General features: G+C 35.7%; 1 protein-coding gene across 1 annotated transcript in view; it reads left to right on the top strand.

Moving 5' to 3' along the window:
* Positions 1-17,992, top strand: part of LOC101003002 (EGF-like and EMI domain-containing protein 1) — a 559,121-nt gene that overhangs the window by 456,198 nt on the left and 84,931 nt on the right. The gene's annotated exons all lie outside the window — the stretch shown is intronic.

Here is a 17,992-nt window from a genome sequence, read left to right as displayed (position 1 = left end):
ATCACCCCTTGAAGGTCCTATCTCCCAATACCATTACATTGGCGGTTAAATTTCAACATGAATTTTGGCAGAGACATTCAAACCATAGCACCTTCCTTCTTGACATTCTCTCTTTCTTGGATTATGGAACACAACTTTCTTTTGGTTCCCTCCCATCTCTGTGATGGTGTACCTTCTTTCAGGGAGTCTTTTCCCTCCACTCATCCTCAAAATCTTAACGATTTTCAGTATTCTAAATTTGACTCTTTCTTTTCTCCCTCCTGTGTAACCTCTTCCACTTGTGAAGCTTTACGTATTACAAGCAGCTAGCAGGGAATGATGTCCAAATCAATATTACTAAACCAAATTCTTCTTGTCTGTTGACCCACAGACTCAGCTACTGCCTGAGCTTCTTCTTGAGGAGGTCCCCTTAGCAAGGAAAATTTAGTGCATCTAAAATTCAACACATCTTCATTCCCACATGCTCCCAACTTTTCTGTTCTCTTGTGTTAATTTTGCTTGGTGAGTGGCAGCACCTCAGGCCACTTATTCTCCAGGCCAGTATAGTACACCAGGAGTCACTATGGTTTGAATGTCTCTGCCAAAATTCATTTTGAAATTTAATTACCAATGTAATAGTATTGGGAGATGGGACCTTCAAGAGGTCATTAGGTCATAAGGTCTCTGCCTCCATGAATAGATTAATGCCGTGGCATCTCCTTACTCTGACTTTACAAATCTAGTTCTCCAGTAATACCAATAGGCCCTTCTTCTGTCACACTCCCCAAGAGCTATCTCCACTATGACTGCTTACATTAAGGCCCTCATGATCTCTTACAGAAATGTTTATTGCAATTGCCTCTTAACCAGGGTTATCATCCATACTTACTCCCTTTAACTGATTATCTAAACTACTTCCAGAGCCAAAGATGTAATTTAAAAATTATTTTACTATGCTTAAAACCTCTTATTGTTTCTACATTGCTTTTAGAATTCACCCCAAACACTTACTATGGCTTACAAAATGATTCAGAGTCTGACTTCTGGTTACTTCTGTCGCACCTAACAAGTTTCTACTCCATACTTTATAGTACAGGCTCAAACACCCAGAAAATTTGCAGCAGCCTAAGTGTACTCAGAGGATTCACATTCCTTACTCTTTTCCCCTTAGTGTTCTACCTGCCAAACACACCTGCTTCTGCATCTGTTCATCCAGTAGTTTTGATAAACATCAGCACTTTCCCTTCTCTTAAGTTCTCCCTTTCTCCACTTCTTTGTCCCTAACTTCTACTTGTGTTTCAAAGCTTGCTGTGGAATCACCTCTCCTGAGAAGACTTCCCAGATCTATTCACATACTCAAAACCAAATTTTCCACCTGTTTTTAAAATTTTAAATATTATTTTAATGGCAGGACACAATAAATAGACACTCAGGCAAAAGCAGAGCTTGTTGCCACTTAAAGATCCAAATGAATTAGAGCTGCCATGCAGGGCTATACACTGAGTTATACCTGGGGCTAGGGTAACAGCAAGCTAGAACTGGAGGAGGCAGCTTATGTATGGTAACAAGGTAGGGGCAGGCTAAGTTTCACCATCTATCTAAGGATTGGGAATAATTCCACAAGCCCAAGGATAGTGATATTATTCATGGGTGTTAAGTATCTAGGAAACTCTGGCAGTTGGGTATGTGTGTGTTGCATCCCAGGATTGTTAGATTCCCACCAAGGTAAGTAGTTGGGGTGGGGTCTAGCAAACTGCCTGTGAAGGGGAATTAAGGTTTTTAGCCATGATTCAAAACTGGATCAGGACAGCACTTTTGAAATATTATAATACATCACCACATAGAGCCAGGATGTATCTCTAAAATAGAACTTTTCCCAATGGGTTATAAAGCTTTCTTTCTTTGTGTGTCTCTCGTACTATACTGTAATCTCTTCTATATTCTCAATACCTAGAATGTGACTGAAATAAAGCATTTAATTTTGTTAAATGGCTATTCATTCAGTGTTCAAAATATAAAGGTCTTTGCAATTAGTTATGCTTTGTTTATAAATAGGAGCATATAGTCTCTCTTGTGAACGTCTTCCCTTAATTTGATAAGAGGAATTATATAATACATGGCTTTGGCTCCTAGGAACCCCAACACTAAGTTGAAGGTTTAACTTCAGGTTTTCTACTGAGTCTATATTCCTAATTTAACTATCATCTAGACCCTACTTCACAACATGGTTCTTGTTTTCTTCAATGATTATTTTTGTACTTTTTCCCCTCCTTTTAAACCTTAGCATTATTTATTCTATTGTAGATGTGTTTTAAACTGCACACTGCCTCAAATCATATTTGGAAATAAATGGAATATAAATGTAGTAAAAATAAATTCAAGCTTAGATTTATCACCTGGTTCCTTGCAAAAAACCAACAAGTGACATGATTAACAATAGTTTAAACTTCAGGGCCGGGTGTGGTGGCTCACACCTGTAATCTCATAACCTTGGGAGGCCGAGGCAGGTGGATCATGAGGTCAGGAGTTCGAGACCAACCTGGCCAACATGGTAAAACCCCATCTCTACTAAAAATGTGAAAATTAGCCGGGCATGGTGGTATCCACCTGTAATCCCAGCTACTCGGGAGACTGAGGCAGGAGAATTGCTTGAGCCCAGGAGGCAGAGGTTGCCGTGAGCCGAAATCATGCCACTGCACTCCAGACTGGGCAACAGAGTGACATTCTGTCTAAAAAGAATAAAACATAAAATAAAAACCTTGAGATTTACCTAAGATATAAACTTGCTATTCAGTTGGGTGGTTTGCGTGTTGGTCTTTTGAAATTCTGAGTCTTTCTGTCATTGCCAGGACACAAGAGAGATGGAGCATGACAGGAGGATGAACCCTGGACACCACACCATAGAAATAGGTAGAATGCCTAGGGCTTCCCAGGACCTAGAGCCTGGTGCTGAGAGGCCACTTCATAAAGCCTAGAGCCTGGTGCTGAGAGGCCACTGTTATTAATGACAGTCAAGGGGAAAACTGTGGTTTGAGTCCAGGATATCATTTCCTATCAGAATAAGAGCAAGGAGAGGGACACACTATATATGTACAAGGACTGAGGCCACCATTCAGAAGTTCAGGCTGAACACCAAATCCTAAGCCAGTATACATAAATTCAGAAAATTAGTTTGAAAGATGATATGGTTAGGCTTTGTGTCCTCACCCAAATCGCATCTTGAATTATAATCTCCATAATCCCCACCTGTCAAGGGAGAGACCAAGTGGAGGTAATCGAATCATGGTGGTGGCTTCCCCCATGGTGTTCTCATGACAGTGAGTTCTCACAAGATCTGATGATTTTACAGGTGTTCGATTATTACTCCTGCATCCATTGTCTTTCCTGCTGCCTTGTGAAGAAGGTGCCTTGCTTCTCCTTCACCTTTTGCCATGATTGTAAGTTTCCTGAGGCTTCCCAGCTATTCTCAACTGTGAGTCCATTAAACCTCTTTCTTTTGTAAACTGCACAGTCTCGGGCAGTTCTTTCTAGCAGTGTGAAATCAGACTAATACAAAAGGCATGGAAGAAGTGGTGTCAACAAGTATAAACCCAAGTTAGGATTAAAAGTTGAGCTAAAGACAAGCAGGAAGCAGATTTTCATCTCTGACATTGAAGGCTTTTCAGGGAACATCACTTCAGTAATCATAAATAAGAAATATAACCATCGACCTGACCATCAAGACTGTGTATCTCCTTCCCCTGCAGGCTTGCTAGTGTGAGTGGGCAAAGACTGCTAGGATATGGAACATTCCCTAGGGAGGGAAGGTCTCCTCAAGACTCAGTCTTTGGGTTAACATCTTAATAAGAAGCTTAGCAAGCATGGTCTAAGTACTCTGCCTTGAGACTTAACTTTAACCCAGAGATTCACATTCTAGAATTGAGATAATAGTAATTTGCAGATAATTTTGGCTATGTCCATTAGTAATAATAAATTACCCTGACTTTAAAAACTATTATCTCAAATCCACACAACAAATAAAGGTCGAAATACTATTATCCTCATTTTAAAGATATTGAAACAGGGTTACACAGAGGTTAATATTACAGCTGTGGAATCACAGACTTGGGTTTATAGCCCCACAGATTACTGCTCTTAAACCAATAAATATCATAGGGAAGTGTATTCAAGTGTGTTTTATACTTTTTGAAGGGAAAAAAAAGATGGATAGACAGTTGGGTACATCTGCCATGCAATCTTTGCTAAAATTCTTTCTTCCAGGCTATAGGATATGGTAATTTAAGTCTTATTTTATCCCACGTTTGGGAGTTTATGAAGATTCTCTCTGTTTCCTCTTGGAAAATAAAAAGTTGGCTCATTCTGTAGACTCCCCCACTGGTTTTGTCTGGACTGCAGTGGGTTGGCCTTCTGTCTGGGCAGGAATACAAGTCTGAATCTTAAGCTTTCACAACGGAATGTCAACCTTGTCTCCCCAGTGTCTGGTGTGTAAATCTTATGGCTCTCACTTCAATCAACAATATAGAAATTCTGCACTACAGGTTTGTGTTAGAGGATTTGACTGTGAACTGAATGGGAGCCAGCATCCATCCAAATCTCCCTTAAGACATCCGATATACAGAGTGCATAGCAGAAAGATCATAAGCCTTGGCACCAAGAAGCTCTAAGTTAGAATCCCAGCTTTGCACCTGCTAGCTGTGTGAATGTGGGGATGTTGTTAAATGATAACAATGGCTAATATTTATGGAGTACTTGTTATCTATAGGAGCACAGTGTTAAGCACATTACATCTACTGTTACATTTAAATTTTATGAAACCCTATGAGGTGGGAGATATTGTTGTCACCATTTTACCATTGTGAAAAAAATGAGACTTAGAAAGTTTAAATAACTTGACAAAGGTCACTCACCTTGTAAGTGGTAGATCCTGAATATGTCTTTTGAGCACAGATGACCAATTGAATCCAGTTGTACTAAAAGAAACAAGCAAACAAAAGTCATGCCTATGGAAAAGTAGGTTGCTTGGATTTTATTGTTAAAGCTTTTTAAGGAAGGGAAAGACACCAATTGAAATATAAACAGTTGTGTTAAAAGCATTGCAGTGTGTTGCAGTGTTGTGTGAAAATGAGTTAGGTATGTATAGAATCAAGGAGCCTGAGAAAACCATTATTGCATTAAGATGGAACTAGCAAAAAATTCTGGCATTTTGGGTAATGATAATAATCAAGGACTGAATGCTAAGGAACTGCAGTCCTTTTCCTATGAAAAAGTTTTACATAGACCATATAAAATTTTATAGTTAGATTTTTTCACAAAAATTTAAAATTAGCTTTATCAAATTAATACAATAATTTGAATATGCATTCAAGGTGCAAGTTCTAAAACTTTGCTACATTGTTTAATCATAACCCAATGATTAATAATAAAAAACATGTTCCATGACTTATTTGTATTTAGCATTGTTTAAAATTTGATTTGAAGGTTTTTATGGTTTAAAATTTGATTTGACGGTTGTATGGTTTTGAATTTGTTAAAACCTTCATCATGTTGGTTCTCAGCAAATGCGATTCATGGATTATAAACCAATAGCATGAAAGAGGTGCCTTGGCCTGTTCTTCTTGGTCATAATCCCAGTGCCCACATTCATTTATTTTAGAAGTGAATATAGTATGTTACTCAAACTTTTAATAATTGCAGTGGAATGACTTGACAGATTTCCTGCTTCTAACATTTTCATATTGTATGTCAGGAAAATGTTCAAGATTTCTATGTATCTCCTGGATTCAGGGGACAAATATAAATTTATTTTTATGCTGAGCCAATTAATTAGGCCTCTTTTGTCTGCAGAGGATGACCTGATTTTTACAACTCACATTTTAAAAATTATTTAAGTTTGAAAACAGTCCAGTTTCAATCTGTCTTATTTCCAAAAAAAAAGATTTAATAATATCTTATTTCTCATTATAACTTTTATGAGACCCCATGGTGTAAGAACTACACTATTTCATCTCTTAGTATTTCCATGAGACTAGTGAAGTTTTTGCTAAGTGCCATATCACATACATACCAGAACAGTGGATTAAAACTAGGAAGAAAAACTGTGTATTAGGCCTCTGCAGCCTTACTCCACAGTGTTGAAACAGCCCTGCCTTTGTTACACAGTTGATTAAGCTCCTGGTATAAGGAATTTAAACTTGTATGGAATTGTTGAACTACAAAATTTAAGATGTGGAAGAATAGGCTTCCTTCGTTCCAGTGACTGACATATTTGCTAACCCTTCTTGTAACAAGCATAAATCAATAAGTGCAGAATCTCAAATTCGGTAGGATACATCTTTCATTGGAAGCAAAAATTATGAGATCAAGAATAATTGATATTCCATGTGACCCATTAAAACAGGTCTTATTTAAGGCAATAGTATTTATAATTGTATCTCTTTTAAGTAGGCTAACCTGAATGTAGGCACCCTTTTTTGCACTTTACAGCAAAACTGAGCAATTCCCTCAACCATCCCGATCAGAGGACCTTGAACTGAGAGCACATGTTTAATGATGCCCGGACTAGCTATTGATTAAACACTGACAATGTTCAGAGGAATTGAGAATCAAAAAGCTTCCCCCATGGCCAGCTCTGCCATGCTCACTTCTTAATAGGTGGCAAAGGAGGATTCTAAATGAGATCTGCGCCCTGCGCATCCTCAGAACTCCACAGGCAGTGGGATTAATTTCTGCTTTGCAGTTTTTTAGAACTACTATGTCTAAAATGTCCATCCTTCTCCAGAATTTACTACAGATGTCCCTCCCTTTTTATTTTTTTATTCCTCTTCTTTGAAGAAAAAAAGTTTTCATATGAATTTAAAGCATAGAACAATATCCTTTCAAATGTGGAATGAATTAAAAGCTCACTGTTAATTACTATATAAACAAATAAAAGAACAAATCCTGGAGAGTAATTCAGTCTGAAATATCATTCTCTAAATAAAACAAACAACAATATAAAAAAAGGCTAAAAGAAAATGAAAAGAAGAAAGGTTTCAGACAGGACGAATATTCTCATTGGCATTGCTCCGTTGAGTTGGTTACTGCCCAGAGGCACAGATATTTTTAGGATATTCTTTTGTCTGGTAGGAGATTATGCCCAGAACTGTGAAGTAAGGCTGTTTCTACACTTAAAAAAATGTAATTTCCAATAGTGGAACCACCCAGCTGTTTTACCTTCAACAAACATTGATGGAACACCTAGAGGGTGTCAGGCACGTTGCTTGGTACTTTCTCTTTTAAAGTTATTTAATCCCTCCAACAATCCTGTGAAATACTCATTATAATCCTTTTAAAGATGTGAAAACTGAAGCTCAGAGGAATTAAATAAATCCTCTATTATCAAACAATCAGTAAATAGGTGAGAGCAAAGTCACACTGCTAGAAACTGTCAGAACAAGGATTAAAATCCAGATATCTTGATTAATATTATATTGGGATAATTACCGTATAATACCTTCCTTGGCTTAATAATTCACATTTAATGAAAGGTTCTGTGGAAAACTCAGATTTTTTTTAAATAGTTGTTTGCTCTTTTACTATTTTATTTCTGATTTTCTAAGGATTATATCCTTAGGGTGAATTTTTTTTTAATTACAAAAAAGGATAAATAAGGATAGAATAAAGCAACCATAATCCCACCACTCAGGAGCAACCATTGTTAATATTGCACTTATTTTGTTCCAGCGTTTTGTCTACATATTTGTTTCTTCATAATTGAAACTATGCTACCTTTTTATATATTCATATAGATACAGAACACATATTTTACATTCACGCGTGTTTCTCAATATACATTAAACTAAAATTATTTATTAAACTCACTATAATGGTGGTAAATACCTTTTGGTATGTATTTATTTATATAGTCATGTATATCATGGTATCTTTTTATTCTCTTCTAATCAATATAGATATTAATTTTAATTTGCATATATCATTTAGATATTTTGTTTCCTTGTGATGATTTTAACCAAAGGGATTAAAGTTTAAAAGAGTTAAAATAATAGATCTTAAAAAATGTTGATACCTATTGTCAAAATGTTTTTCCAAATTTTAAGACAATTTATTGATCCATCATCACTATATAATACTTCCTGTCTTATCCTCACTGGCATCAAGTTTTTCTTTGTCCCTTTCAGTCTTTACTAATTTGATAAGTAAAATTATGTATATTCTTTTAAACAAATTGGCACTTGTTTCAGTAAGTGCCAATTCTAAAAATGCATTCATCATTTGTATATCCTTTTATGAGTTTGCTGCTAAGGTACTTTGCCTGATTTTTTCTTAATCGTGAATTTCATGTTTTAGAAAGTTTACATGTAAATTACATATTATATAATATGTATTACTTTATAAAGCAAGCATAACAATTCTTTGTCATCTTTGCTACAAACATGTTGTTATGGTTTGCTATTTTTTAATTGAGCTCATATTTAAGCCATTTTTTTTTAAGCATAAAAGCAATATAGGGAGTGAAGTCACCAAGATGGTGGAATAGAAGGAAATGTGCTCATGTTCCATGACAAAAGTAAGAATTCTGTACCTATCTACAGTCAAAAGTTTCTCTGCAGGAGTTTTAGGATTCAGATAGGAGTTTCTGAGACCCTGGTGAAGCCCAAGACCTAGAAGGGTCATTTTGAGAGGACAGACCAGCACTTAGCTGGCTGATCTTCCCACTTGCTCCCAAGTTCAAGCCCAGAAATGGCCTAGTCCCCCAAGGGGGTTTGCTACAGCCACTTTTGGCCTTGAATCTGCAACCAAAGCCATCTGCCAAGAGGTCTAGAAATAATCACACATACTAGTGCCTTGGTGGGAAGGTTTGCTGATATTGGTTTTGGCAGTGAACCTGAAAGTTGCCCTGTGGCTCTGTTCCAATACTCCTTGTCTAAAGTCTCAGCTCAGAGGTTCTTGCACAAGGACCTAGAAGGGGGATGCCTATATCTCACAGCCTGGAATTCTGCTGAATCTCTCTGATGGGATCTCCAACCTTTATTGCATAGCAGATCCCAAGGGGTCCCAGTCTCAGCACTAGCCCCTCTCAGTGCAATTGGGGAACTCTCGAATCTGTGCTGAGGCCTGCTAGGAGATACCTGTCTGCGCCAACAAGACAGGCTCTCCAGTGACTTCCCACAGCAGGTCTCAAGGGGGCCCAGTCTTAGCTCTAGTGCTTCTTGCTGCAGTTGGGGAAAAATCCCATCTGTACAGCAACTTGCTAAGTGACACACACCCCTCTGAGTCAATGATACCAGGCTCACTAGACACCCCCACAGCAGACTCCAAGGAAGCCACTCTCAGCTCCAGATTCTCTTGTTTCAGTTCAAGAATTATCCCGTCTGCACTGAGACCTGCTGGGAGATGTGTGCCTGTCTAAGCCAATGAGATAGGGTCTCCAGATTCTGTCCTACAACAGATCGTGAAGGGGCCCAATCTCAGCTGTGGACCCTCCTGCTGAAGATGTACTCTCTGTACAGAGAGTACAGAAACAGGCTGGGAGGTATACACATCTGGGCCACAGGGGCAGTCTCCTGGACTCAGATCCCAGCCATCTCTACACAGCCCCAGTACTCTCCTTGGGTCTTCCCCAGCTCCACTTAGCCAGAAAGCCGCATCAAAATTGGAGCCCTCATGAGACTTGTGACAAACTTGGGCATAGAACTTCCTCTAGCGTTGGGACAGATGCAGTGATCACAGCCTCTGAGATCATAAGAGTCAGGCTGCTTAGAATTTCTAGAAGGCCTTCTGAAGAAAAACAGACACAAACAAATCCAGATTGCAAAGACTGAAATAAATACCTTATCTTTCAATGTGGAGGTATTGTCACAAATCAAGAACATTTAATATGACCTTACCAACTGGACAAAATAAGACATCAGAGGCCAACCATAAAGTAATGAAGATACATTAACTCTCAGACAAAGAATTCCAAATAGCTGTTTCAAGGAAACTCAGTGAATTAAGGAAGAACAAACAAACAACAACAACAACAAAAATTTCTGGAAAAAAAAAAAACAGAGATATTGAAGTAATTTTAAAAGTCAAACAAATCTTGGAGGTTCAAAATATAATCAATGAAATAAAAAATACAGTGGAGAGCACCAACAGCAGAACTGATCAAACAGGAGAAAGAATAGTGAGCTCAAAACAGACTATTTAAGAATACACTGTAAAAGGAGAAAAAAGAATGAAAAGGAATGAAAAAAACTTACAAGATCTATGGGACAAAATCAGAAGATAAAATGTTTGGGTTATTGGAGTTAAAGAGGAAATTGAGAAAGATAAAAGATTAGAAAGTTTATTTGAAGAAATAATAACAGAAAAATTTCCAAACCTGAGAAAGATATAAATATCCAGGTACAGGAAAGTCAAAAGTCACCAATCAGATTCAACCCAAATAAACATATGCCAAGAGATATCCTAATCAGACTCTAAAAAATCAAAGACAAAGAGAAGATCCCTCAAGAGAAAACCAAATAATATATAAGGGTGATCCAGCATGCCTGGCAGCAGACTTCTCAGCAGAAATCTTACAGACCAGGAAGGAGTTAGATAAAATATACAGAGTGCTGAAGGAAAAAAAAATAAAAAATAAATAAACTATGAATACTGTATTGAGCAAAGCTATCTTTTATAAATATACGAGATATAAATGCTTTCCCAGATGAACAAAAGCTAAGGGAATTTATCACTACCAGAACATTCTTACAAGAAGTGCTAAAGGAAATTCTTTAAACTGAAAGAAAAGGATGTTAACATGATTGTTATACTAATATTGTAATTATGGTATGTAAACCACTTAAATCCTTCATAAGAAGACTAAAAGACAAAACTATTAAGATAATAGTAACTACAACAATTTTAAAGAGATGGACAATACAAAAATGTAAATGGTGACAACAAAAATTTTAAATATGAGAGGACAAAGAAGTTAAAATGTACAGAGTTTGTTTGTGGTGTCATTTTTGCAATCAAAAAGTTAAGTTGGTATCAGTTTTAAATAACTTGTAATAACTACAGAATGTTTTTTCTAATTCTCGTAATAATGTTTTTTTTCTAATTATCATAATAATTACAAAGCAAAAACCTGTAATACATACACTAAAAAAAAAAAAAAATTAAAACATATTACCAGAGAAAATCACTTAGCCACAATGGAAAATAGTAAGAAAGAAAGGAGTTAAAAATAAACAACTATAAAACAAGAAACAAAATGGTAGCAGTAAACCTTTACCAATCCCTAATAACACTGAATGTAGAAGAACTGAATTCTCTAATTAAAAAACATAGGGTGGGCCGGGCGCGGTGGCTCAAGCCTGTAATCCCAGCACTTTGGGAGGCCGAGACGGGCGGATCACGAGGTCAGGAGATCGAGACCATCCTGGCTAACACGGTGAAACTCCGTCTCTACTAAAAATACAAAAAACTAGCCGGGCGAGGTGGCGGGCGCCTGTAGTCCCAGCTACTCGGGAGGCTGAGGCAGGAGAATGGCGTAAACCCAGGAGGCGGAGCTTGCAGTGAGCTGAGATCCGGCCACTGCACTCCAGCCTGGGCGACAGAGCGAGACTCCGTCTCAAAAAAAAAAAAAAAAAACATAGGGTGACTGAATTAATTAAAAAACACGACTCAACTATACACTGTCTTCAAGAAACTCACTTGACCTCTAAAGACACATATAGACTGAAAGTGAAGGGATGGGAAAGGGTATTCCATATAAATGAAAACCAAAAAAGAGCAAGACTAGCTATACTTGTATCAAATAAAATAGATTTTAACTCAAACACTAAAAAGAGACAAAGAAGGTCATTATAGAATGACAAAGGAGTCAATTCAGCAGGAGTACATTACAATGTACATATACACAACACTGGAGCACCCAAATATATAAAGCAATAATAGATCTAACAGGGAGAGAAAGACTGCAGTACAATAATAGTAGGGGATTTCAACACTCGACTTTCATCAATGTACAGATCACCCAGGCAGAATATTAGCAAAGAAACATTGAAGTTAAATTATACTCTAAACCAAATGAACCCAAAAGACATTTACAAAACATTTTATCCAATTATTTCAGAATACATTCTTCTTATTAGTACCTGGATCATTCTCCAAGATAGCATATATGTTAGGCCACAAAACAAGTCTCCACACAAAATCATATTAAGCATTTTTATAGACACATCAGAATAAAACTAGAAATCAATAACAAGAGGAACTTTGGAATGATAAAAGTATATAAAAAGTAAACAACATGCTCCTGAATGATCAATGATTCAATGAAGAAAACAAAAAGAAAATTTGAAAATTTCTTGAAACAAATGAAAATGGAAACACAGCATACCAGAGCCTATGGGATCCAGCAAAAGCAGTACTATGAGGAAAGTTTATAGCAATAAATGCCTATACTGAAAAATATAAAGATTTCACATAAACAACCTACCTATACCTCAGAAGCCTAGAAAAGCAATAGTAAACCAAACCCAAAATTAGTAGAAGAAAAGAAATAATAAAGATAAAAGCAGATATAAAACAATTGAGAATAGAAAACAATATAAAATCTCTATGAAACTAAGTTCATTTTTACGAAAAGATCAAACAAAACCGACAAAATTTTAGCTATCCTAATTTTAAAAAGAGAAGATATCAATAATTAAATCAGAAACAAAGAAGGAGATATAGCAACTGATACCACAGAAATACAAAGAATTATTTAAAACTGTTATGAATAATTACATGCCAACAAATTAGAAAACCTAAATGAAAAGGATACATTTCTGGACACTTAAAATCCACTAAGATTGGACCATGAAGAAATAGAAAACCTGAACAGACCAACAGTGACTAACAATATCAAAATGGTAATAAAAAGTCTCCCCTCAAAGAAAAGCCCAGGACCAAATGGATTCACTGCTAAAGTTTAAAATCATTTAAATAAAACTTACACCAATATGATAAAGGCCATATATGATTAATTCACCACTCAAACTATTTTACAAAATTGAAGAGGAGAGAACACTTCCAAACTTACTCTATAAGGCCAGCATTCCCCTGATACTAAAACCAGACAAGGCCACAACAACAACAAAAGTAATGGGCAATATCCCTGATAAACATAGATGCAAATATTCTCAACAAAATACCAGCAAACCAAATTCAACAACACACTAAAAAGATCATTACCATGATCAAGTGAGATTCAGCCCAGGAATGGTTCAACATACAGAAATCAATAAATGCAATACATCACATCAACAAAATCAAAGATAAAACCATATTATCATTTCACTAGATGCTGCAAAGGCATTTGATAAAATTTAACATCCTTCATGATAAAAGTTAACAAATTGAGCACAAAAAAAAAAATATTGCAACACAGTAAAGGCCATATATGACAAAGCCACTGCCAATGTTATGCTGAATTGGAAAAATTGAAAACCTTTCACTAAGTTCTGCAACAAATAAGAATACCCCACTTTCACTACCTTTATTTCACATAGTACTAGAACTTCTAGCCAGAGAAATTATGCAATAGAATGAAATAGAAGGCATCCAAATAAGCAAAGAGGAAGTAAAATTATTCTAGTTTGCAGATGACATGGTCTTTTATATAGAAAAATCTAAAGACTCCAGCAAAAAAACAGCTCTTAGGACTGATAAATGAATTCAGGAAACTAACAGGATATAAAATCAATGTATAAAAAACTAGTAGCATTCTATACACTAAGAGCAATCAATATGTAAAATAAATCAACAAAGTAATCCCATTTACAATAGCTACAAAAAATAAAATCTCTAAGAATAAATTTAACCAAAGAAATAAAAGATCTCTACAAGGAAAACTATAAAAGACTGATGAAATAAATTGAAGAAGACACAAAAAAAATTGGAAAGACATCTCATGTTCATGGCTTGAAATAATTAATATTGTTAAAATCTCTGTGCTACTCAAAGTGATCTAGAGATTTAATTCACTCTCTATCAAAATTCCCCTGACTTTCTTCACAGAAATAAGAAAAACAATCATAAAATTCACAAGTAACCAGAAAAGACCCTGAATAGCTAAAGCAATTCTGAGAAAAACAGAACAAACCCAAAAGCTGGAGGCAGCACATTATCTGATTTCAAAGTATACTACAAAGCTTTAATAGCCAAAACAGCATGGTACTATCATAAAAACAGACATACAGAACAATGGAAGAGAATAGAGAACTCAGAAATAAATCCACACTTAGACTCAACTGATTAGCAAGAAAGGTGCATTTGGGAAAGGAGAGCTTGTTTAATAAATTGTGCTGGGAAACTGGATATCCATATGCAGAAAAATGAAACTAGATCCTCATCTTTCACCATTTACAAAACTCAACCCAAAATGGATTAAAGACTTAAATCTAAGACCTGAAACTTGATACTACTAGAAGAAAACATTGGGGTAATGCTACAGGTCATTGGCCAGGGCAAAGATTTTCAGGGACAGACCTCAAAAACACAGACAACACAAACCAAAATTCACAAATGGGATTACATCAAACTAAAAACCATCTGCAGAGCAAAGGAAGTAACGAACATAGGAAAGCAACAACCTACTGAATGGGGAAAAATTGCAAACTATCTACCCAACAATAGATTAATAATCAGAATATATAATGCATTAAAACAACTCAATAGCAAACACCAAATAATCCAATTAAAATATGGTTGAAAGACTTGAATAGACATTTCTCAAAAGACATACAAATGGCCAACAAATTTATGAGGAAATGCTAAACATTAATCATCAAGGAAATGTAAATCAAAACCAAAAAGAGATATCATCTCACCCCAGGTAGAAAAGCTATTATCAAAAAGACAACAACAAAAAAATCAGATACTGGCAAGGATATGGGGAAGAGGAACACTTATACAGTGTTGCTGGCAATGTAAAGGAGTATAGCCATCATGGAAAACACTAGGGAGGTTCCTCAAGAAAATAGAACTACTGTATGATCCAGTAATTCCACTCCTGGGTACATCCAAAAAAAGGAAATTGGTATATTGAAGAGATATTTGTATTCTCATGTTTATTGCAGCACTATTCACAATAGTCAAGATATAGAATCAGCCTCAGTGCCACTCATTGAATAAATAGATAAAAAATGTGGTATGCATAGACAATGGAATATCATTCAGCTATGAAAAAGAATGGACTCCTGTCATTTGCAGCAACACGGAAGGAACTAAAGGTCATTCTGTTAAGTGAAATAAGCCAGGCCTAGAGAGACATATATTGCATGTTCTCACTCATTTCTGGAAGCTAAAGAAAAGTGGATCTCATGAAAGTAGAGACGAAAATGGTGGTTACCAGAAGCTCGGAGGGGAAAGGTGTTGGACATATGAAGAGAATTTGGTTAAAGTTGGATACAAACATACAGTCAGATAGAAGGAATAAGTTATCATATTTAATAGTACAATTGGGAAATTATAGTTAATGATAATTTATTGTATATTTAGAAGGGAATAATTGTAATGTTCTTAACACAAAAGATAAATGTTTGAGGTGAATGATATCTCAATTACCTTGGTTTGATCATTATACACTGCATAGATGTATCAAAATATTGCATGTGCCCCTAAAATATGTACAAATATTATATATCAGTAAAAAATTAAAACACAATATGTATGTATGTGTGTTTATATATGTACAGGTGTTTGTGTATGTTTATATATATGTATGACAATTTAGAATATATAAATTAAAAAAATTTAAACGGGAAAAATCATCAACACTACCACTCAGAGTTAGCCACTGTTTTTCATTATACTAGGTGGGAATTAGGGTACTTGGGCCTGGATAGATCTATGGGCCAGAACTACAAACAAATCTAATAAAGATACTGTGTATTTCCAGCACTTTTGCTGTCTATCGAAAGAAAAACTTGAGACAAAACAAGAATCAACAGTTCATTTGGGCAAAGAACAATTCATGAATTGGGAAGCACCAAATTGAAAGGAGATTATGGTCTCCACTCTAGTGGCTTAAGCAGCAAGTTTTTATAGGCTGACCACAGAAGCAAAGTAAAGAAGTTGGTTGGTTTATTAGCTACACCTAGGTGTTTACCTGATTTGGCTATGGTTCAGTGGGAGGTGACAGTTAACAAATCAGCTAGTTGATTGTTGTGGTAAGCTGAGGCTTGATTCAGCTTTTTCTTTAATCAGTTACAAGAAATGTCTCCAAGTTTAACTTTTGATTTGCTTACATAAGAGCTCTGGGTACAGAGACAACCTCAAGCTAATGGTGTCTTTCTTATTTGCTTTACTACTGTCTGTCTATCATCACTGTATCACTATAGGGTTGTAAGAGCTTTCCAACTAGGGCTGCATTTCCTCCCTTCTCAGAAGATGACATTGTACCTCAGTCTTCTGGATTGTAATGAAATGTAAAGCAGGTGACTCCAAGAAAAAGAGATGCATCAAAATATTCCAGTTCTATTATCTAATCCTAACAATGCCACATTTCACAGTCCCTGACATAAATGTTACCTGACAGTGGATTTTCTCAGGGTCCCAGAGCTGGTATAGAAGTTCTTTGGCAGCTGGGCTGGTAAACACACAAGTTTTCTAGCAAGGACGTCCAAAGAACTGTTCAAATAAAGATAAAATTCTGACTTTTTGTCTGATTTTATTCAGGGCAAAAAAATCAAGGACCCATGGTGACATCAACTCAATGTATTTTTAAACTTTGGGACATGTGTAAATAATAATTTCCCTGACATTATGTAGAAATGTATACTTTTTTTAAAGAGTCCTAAAAGTATCAATCTCAAAGAGAAAATTCTGAAGATAATACTTAGACCAGAATGATTATCAATTTTCAAAAAGGACCACTCAGATTATACAGAATTCCCTGTGTTTACTGTACATGTAACAATTTCTTTTTACACGTACAAGCTTCTTAAATTTCTTAAGCAGTTTCTCAAGCAATACACATAAGCCTTGAGGAGACAGTGTTCTCAGTCTGTTAATCTCATTTGCTTCCCACAAGGAAGAAAAATGTCAGAGTTGAAGGGTTTGGGGTGTGAGTTAACATATCCTTTTTCTTTTCCAACAGAAACGAAATCCGCCTTTACAGGATTTTTAGAAACTCTTTTTAAAATTTAATACATTAGTCCCTCCATATCCTCAGGGGATTGGTTATAGTATCTAATCCCTAGATTAGGGATAGATAATCCATAGATATGGATATCCCTAGATTATCGATCCTGGAGTCCCTTATATAAAATGGTGCCGTATTTGCATATAACCTATGCAATCCTTCCGTGTACTTTAAATCACCTCCAGATTACTTATAATATGATGTAAATGCTATGTAAATAGTTGTTCTACTGTATTTCTCAGGGAATAATGACAAGAACAAAAGTCTGTACATTTTCAGTACAAATATAATCATCCATTTAAAAAACATTTTCTCCATTGGATGCAGAACCCAAGGATATAGAAAACTGGCTATATATGTTCTCTTCCTGCCATTATGTATTTTATAAAATTATTTTTAATGACATGTTCTACTTTATATCATTTTACTGATGATTAACCTGTTTGCGGACTGTTTTGTCTGTTTTCTCTCTGTCTTTTGTATAATGAATAGTCACTTATAAGCACATTGATAGCCAAATCTTTGAATATCTTCAGGGTTATTTCCGTAGAATCAATCAGCACACATAGGATTACTACTACAGAAATAATCCTATTACAAATTGTCCTCCAGAAAGTATCTATTTAAATTTCCATCATCAATATATTAGAAAAATCTATTCGTTTTTTATTTTTATTTTTTTTTTCACAGAGATATGAGCTATGTTGCCTTTTTTATGTTCTTCACACAAAACCTATACATTGCCTATTATACTTGTTCCTCAACTTGAGACGGGACTATGTCTGGATAAACCCATTGTAAATTGAAAATACTGTAAGTTGAAGATACATTTTCACAGCCCCTGTA

Source organism: Papio anubis, chromosome 2 (genome assembly GCF_008728515.1).
Source record: "Papio anubis isolate 15944 chromosome 2, Panubis1.0, whole genome shotgun sequence".
In the NCBI taxonomy this organism is placed as follows: domain Eukaryota; kingdom Metazoa; phylum Chordata; class Mammalia; order Primates; family Cercopithecidae; genus Papio; species Papio anubis.
Note: the sequence above shows the minus strand (reverse complement) of the source record. Positions and strands in the feature narration are given on the sequence as shown.